The following is a 6,808-nucleotide window of genomic DNA, read 5'->3' on the forward strand; positions in this document are numbered from 1 at the left end:
TGTAGGGCCCCCAGGGGTACAGTGAAGTTGGAAAGAAGATGGAGTTGAGGAGGGTGGAAGGGGTGAGTGGCTCCTGGGGCTCTTCACGTCTTATTCATATTCTGTTCCCTCTTCCTCTCATTTCTCCTTCTTAAACTCCTTCACCCTTTGCCTCTTTCTTCCCACCTTCTTTCCTCATTTTTTCCTGTGGCTATCCTAGATATGCAGGATCTTATTTCCAAAAGATTCAACTTCGGCTAAAGCTGTAATGAGAAGCTGAGAAATGATGCCCAGGAGCACCAGGTTTTAAGTTTGCAGCCTAAAAGAAGACAAAAAAAAAATGACTATTAAACTGAAAGCATCAAACTTTGAGTGTGTATCTGTTTTCCTCGAATAGAGGTGGGGTAAAAAGCCAAGCCAGGAGCCCACGGGATAAAGATGCCCCCGTGAGACTTCAGCAGGCACCCCAGCCCTTCACTCTGATCCACAGCCTCCAGACACAGGTTAGACAACACAGGCCTGGCAAGTTCTTGAATTCACAGCTGCCCCTCACCCGTGTCAGCAGGGGCTGAGCCTCAGTTCCCAAACTGGTTGCCTCCGTATTCCTCGCTTCCCCCGCCCAATGCCATTTCACTGTGCATCAGAGTTTGCTGAGTGAGACTTTTCCCATGGCCCTGAAACTGGAACTAGAGCCCACAGCCAGATACCACAGATCACACATGAGTACCCCACATTCCATGGAGAACTTTGACATCTGGAACCTTACACCACCTTGACCTCCACCCTGGGACTGACAAAGACTTAAAAAAACCAGCCCTACCCCAATCAGCCTCAAGACTATCATTCCCTGTCCTGCAGAGGGGACTGGCTATGTGGGAATGCATGCTCCTACCAAAGAGGGTTTTCCTGCCCACCCCATGGAAGAAGGGAGGGAGATGCTTCTCCTACCCTCCAAGTCAAGGGAGGGGCTATCAGAATCGCTCATAGCTTGGAGGTTCCAGTCCAAGAAGAGGCTGGAGTCACTCTCCTCAGAGGCATGTTTGCTCTAGACTGACCTGGAGCTGCCTGGACTGAAGCCAACCTCTGTCCCCAGGCATCAGGAATATGGTAGTTGGGGAAATCTAGACCACTATAAACAGTAACCTAAAATATGATGGTTCAAACACAGGAAGTGTCTATCTTTCTCATGTACCAGATTTGGGATAAGGGAGCAGTAGTCAGTCTTCTCCATGTAGTCATTTAGGGAATCAGGCTGGAAATGGTTCTGCCATCTGCATTACCTGGCATCAAGGTCACTGTGTCATCTTCATCATCATTCCAACCACAAAAGAGGGGAAGAAGCATGCAGCAGATTGGAGGTCTGTCTGAACTACACTAGCAAGTGATACATGTTGTTGGCATGAACTCAGTCTCATGGCCACACTTAACTGAGAAGATTGGTAAATGTCTGGCAGGAAGATGATCAGAATGACTGTGGGTGTCCCCTGCATCAGCTTCTGCCGCAGGGATGAATGAACAAAGAAATTAGTGTGGGCTTATCATCTGAAATTTCTGGAGGCAGGAAGTTTTCCATGGTAGTCCATGGAAGAGATACAAGAAGATACACCCACCTCAGTCTCCTGCAACCTCTGGAAGGCGAGGAAGAGAACTCTGGATTTCCCATTGCTCCCATGAATGTATTTAGAAGAGGGGTCAAAGGCCAAGAGGCTACATGGGTTCTCCAGGCCAGAGGAGGGGAGGCAGCACCTGGTGAGAGAGTTGAAGTGTGGGTCACTGGCAGGGCCTAAGGGAACTGCCACTCTTGAGGGGTTCCACAGCAATGGCGGGAGCTGGGGTAAAACTGAACACCATCCATCCAAAACTGAAGTCCAGCGTGCCGTGCATCAGTGGGGGACCTCAGAAGAGCAGATGAATGGAGACCATACCAGAAAGAAATCAGGATTTCTCCCCTCATTGACAGTGACCAGTTATCTCAGAATCTCTGCCTGCCTGCCTGCCCTGCCTCACCTCCCCTGAGAGTCAGAACCAGAGCCTACTCCTTTCATGTCTGCTGGGAAGAGGAAAGGAGGAAAGGTTTTAAACAAGGTGGATTCTTAATAACAAAAAGAACTGAAAAAGTGTGGAATCTGCTCAATGTGTCATCAAAAACCGGAAAGGGAGATTAGACAGTGCATATTTGGAAGCACTATTTGCGAGGGGGGGAAATCCACCAAGTCCAGAGTAGTCAATAAACCGTTGTTTCCAAAGATAATGTTAACCCACAAGGACCAGGATTTGCCATCATGGAGACAGTCAAGGACTGCACGCCCATGTCTAAAGGGGTCTTGTGTCATGTCTACTAAAAATTCAGCTACAATTCTCAAAAAAGTTCAGGAAAAACAGAGAAAGACAGGGACAAAGATAGAGAATGATAAAGTGAGCATGAGTAAATGTTAACATGTGGAGACTCCCGTCCCCAGTGGACCTAGGAAGAGTTTTGTTGCTTTGTTTGGTTTGTGTTTTGTGTGTTTTTTGCAAATTCCCTGCAAGTCTGAAGTTAAAAAAGTAAAACTATTACATAAAATATATAAAAAAGAAGAAGAAAGAAAATCAGGAGATTTCACATGGAAATCCAGATGTTGGATTTTCCTTGAAGAACTAAAACATCTGGCAATAATCAGCTTGAGGGAGGGGCAGCTGACCACTATAGACAGGACAGACACACTCCAGTTTGCTCCAGTTCTACCACTTGCTAATGTTGAGGTGGAGAGACATTTAGCATTAATCATTGCACCTGCACTGTTGTCAGCCTTACACCTGGCCTGCCTGGCTCATTTACGTTACTTGCCTAACTCCTGTAGGCATTGAAATTTGCAACCCCAAACCCTGGCCTTTGACTCCAAGTCCCTATCTGGACATTGCCAAGTGAAGTAGCAGGACCACGCGGGATCCATGAGAATTGCTTAGACCAGGGCAGGAGGAAGCTGGCTCTCTGTTCTTTGAGGACTTGCTCCGTGGCTCCCTGGAGCTTACCACTTCACCTGTGAAACCAGGAAGAGAAGAGAAGAGTTCTTCATGTTAAGGTCTGGAAAAAGCTTTCTGAAGTTGCACTTTTATTTTTCCCTCTAGGCCCTACCTGATGTTCACCAGCCTTTCAAAATTAAAATATCAAAGGGTACTGTGATGGTTTATTTTATGGATCAACTTGGCTAGGCCACAAGTGCCCAGATATGCGGTCAGGCATTATTTTGGATATTTCTGTAAGGGTGTTTTTGGATAAGATTAACATTTAAATCAGTGGACTTTGAGTAAAGCAGATTGCCCTCCATAATATGAGTGGGTCTCATTCAATCAGCTGACGGACTGAATACAACAAAAGACTGACCTCCCTGGAGCAAGAGGGAATTCTGCCAGCAGATGGCCTTTCGACTTGAACCACAACATAGGCTCTTTCCTGAGTCTTCAGCCTGACAGTCTTCAGGCTCCAGATTTGAGGCTAGCCAGGCTCTATAATCATGTACACCATTCCTTCGATAAATAAATATATACACACGCACACACAATTGGTTCTGTTATCCTCAGAGAACCCTGACTAGTGCAGATAGTGATTAGTTAACACTAGAGAAACTTAATGTTACAGCACCCTAATATCTATTGCAAATTGGAATTTAATATTCAAGCAGAGAGTTGTGGTTGATAGCACAGAACCTGGAACCAGAAAGTCCATGTTGGAAACCAGCTATGCCACTGTGTGATCCTGGACCACTTCCTTAACCCACCTTTGCCTTAGTTTTCTCATCTGTAAAGTGAGAGTAGTCGTATTTATCTCATTGGGTCGTTATGAGGATTAAATGATATTAAAATGTATAAGTCTCTGAGAACTGTTTAGCACGTATTACATGCTGCGTGTTTGTTAAAGTAGAACTGGTGTTTTAAAAGCTCTACTTTATTGCTTTCTCTTCACACCACCCCCACCAAATGACCAAGGTGAATGATCAACGGCAACAGGGGAGTATGGCAGAGCTTGGGTAACCCCACAAGAGCTCAACAGAGACCACAGCAGTTCAGGGCAAGATGGTCTTGTAGACAAAACTGTGACACTGTGTCTTGAATGTGGGAATTATCTCCTCCAGGGACTCTGGGTCACTTCTTCCCTTTGCAGTCCCTGCTACCCCTCCTACCCCAGGACAGGGTTTCACACACAGAAGGGAACAGGGAAAAGACATTCAGCACAGGTCAGATGGGGTGGGGTATATCAGTCAGGGTTCTAGCAGAAAACAAATGACATTCAGAAGGGCTTTTCAAAGGATTCTTTAATGAAAAAATATATTTATATATATTCACAAAGGTTCAAGTAAGGACTAGCAACAGCAGGAAGCCATTACCATCCCTAAAACTGAAGCAGCACAGGGAGAAAATGGTTTTCCCTGAGACCAGTTAGGAGAAGCAGCTGTGAAACCAGGGCCACTAGATAGAAGCTATACTATAGTCAAAGCATAGAGCAACACTGCCATTGCCACACCATGCAGTATTAAATATTTGTGGATAAATAACCAATTATTTCAAAACCTAGTAGTTTAAAACAGCATCACTTCTTATATCACGGTTGCTGTGGGCCAAGAGTCCAGGTGCAGCTTGGCTGAGTCCTCCACTCAGTCTCTGACAGGACTGCAGTGAAGTTGTCGTCAAGGCTATGCAAGGGTCCTCTTTCAAACTCAGTCACATGACTGTTGGCAGGATTCAGTTCCCTGAAGACTGCTGGACTCAGGGCCTCCATTCCTCCCTGGCTGCAGTCTAAAGCTGCCATCAGTACCTTGCCATGTGGGCCTCCCCATAAAGCCACTCACACCATGGCAACTCGCTTCACTGGAGCCAGCAAGCTGAGCAGATCCAGAGAGAGAGAGAGACTAAGCAAGACAATAGTCACAATCCTTTTTTATAATTAATTTTTATTGACTTTGTTGGGGTGACATCGGTTAATAAAATTATATAGGTTTCAAGCGTACAGTTCTATAATACATCATTTGTGTATTGTATTGTGTGTTCACCACCCAAAGTCAAGTCTCCTTCCGTCACCATTTATTCCCCACTTTACTCTCTTCTACCTGCCCCCACCCCCTTTCCCTCTGGTAATCACCACACTATAGTTTGTGTCTAAGAGTTGTTGGTGTGGGGTTTTTTGCTTAATCCCTTCCCCTTTATCACTCAGCCTCCCAAAATCCCTCCCATCGGACAGCTGTCAGTCTGTTCTCTGTATCTATGAGTCTGCTCTATTTTGCTTGTTTGTTTTGCCCATTAGTTTCCACATATAATCAAAATCATATGCTGTTTGTCTTTCTCTGACTGGCTTATTTCACTTAACATAATACTCTCCAAGTCCATCCAACAGTCATAGTCTTTTATAGCCTAAGCTCAAAAGTGACAGACATCCCATCACTTTTGTCGTTTTCTATTTGTTAGAAGCAAATCACTAGGTCCAGCCCAAGCTTAGACAGAAGAGATTACCCAAGGGCATGAGTACCAGGAACTGGGGATCTTTGGAAGCCACGTTAGAAGTCTGCCTAGCACACATGCCAAAGCAGGGAGCGAGCAGGAGGAACAAACGTCTTGACCAATTGCTCTTCCCATCCTCTGATCGCCCACCAGTGCCTGTCATTGTCCAAACTCAACCAGAAGCTAGAGGCCAGGGAAGCCCAGGTGACACAGCCCACAAAGGTCATCCTTCCAGACCAGGGAAGAAGTGGGCAGACACTAGATCTGAGGCAGGAAGGGGAGGGAAGTAGGATGGACAGAGAATTACCAGCACCTGAGAAAAGACACAGATGGGCAAACTTACAGTCATCATGGAGATCAGATACCCTAGAAGACAAGACATCACAGAGCACAGCCGTCACCCAGATACATGAGGTGCATCTCTTTTCTTTAATATACTCATCCAACTCTTTCCCAGGCCCTATCATTTGGGATAACATTGGACCTGGGCCCTGTCATAAAGTTATGAAAATTTCCTATAGAGCAAGAGTCCCCACCTTTCCCCTCCCCCCACTTATGTCCATACTTGCTTTTTTCATTCCTGTAGCAAAGAGGAGGATTGGGAGAGGAAAGGGAATGAACAATGACATTTGGAAAGAACTTGCTCTATGACATCTCTAATATTGATGCCAAAGTTCTCATTTCCTCATAGAAAAAAACTTGTGCAAATATCATAGTTTGCTTCTGTTGGCTTTTTTAATGTGCTCAGGGAGACTGGGATCTAGAGTCAGAGCTTCTCCCTGTATTGTGTAAGGATGCACACACCCTAGAGCACACATAAAGAAAATGTTCTCCTGTCCCTCAGCCCTCCCCATCACCTTCAAGGCTCCTCAGATGGGCAGTCAGTTGCCAACTCCTGTCCCTGTGTTAGTTCAAAGCATTCTTCTTCACCTACTGACCACCATTAGATGCCAGATAAATTTCAAATATCAAACCACACAGGGAGTTAGTGCGGGAGCAATTACTTTAGCCCAGGTCCCACACCCCGTGTCTGAAGCACATCAGCTGCCCAAATGTGATGATCATCTTATCTGGAGGTTAAGGATGGGTGAAGTGGCCTGAAAGAGGTCACTCCTCATGCCTATAATGTCCCACCCCTCTACCTCCTCAGGAGATTAATGCTCTGAACCCAGGTACCAAAACACCTTCATGTCAAATACTTCCCAATACCCCCTTCTCTGCCTCAGAGCATCCATGAGGCAGAGAAGCCTGCAGGACCACCCAGAGCCTGGTAAGAACAAACACCCAGCAAATGGAGAACCACAAATTGGTATCTACTACCCTATTCTCCACTCATCAGCTCCTCAAGTGGCTCCTG

The sequence above is a fragment of the Miniopterus natalensis genome, chromosome 2 (genome assembly GCF_054644295.1).
Source record: "Miniopterus natalensis isolate mMinNat1 chromosome 2, mMinNat1.hap1, whole genome shotgun sequence".
Lineage (NCBI taxonomy): Eukaryota > Metazoa > Chordata > Mammalia > Chiroptera > Miniopteridae > Miniopterus > Miniopterus natalensis.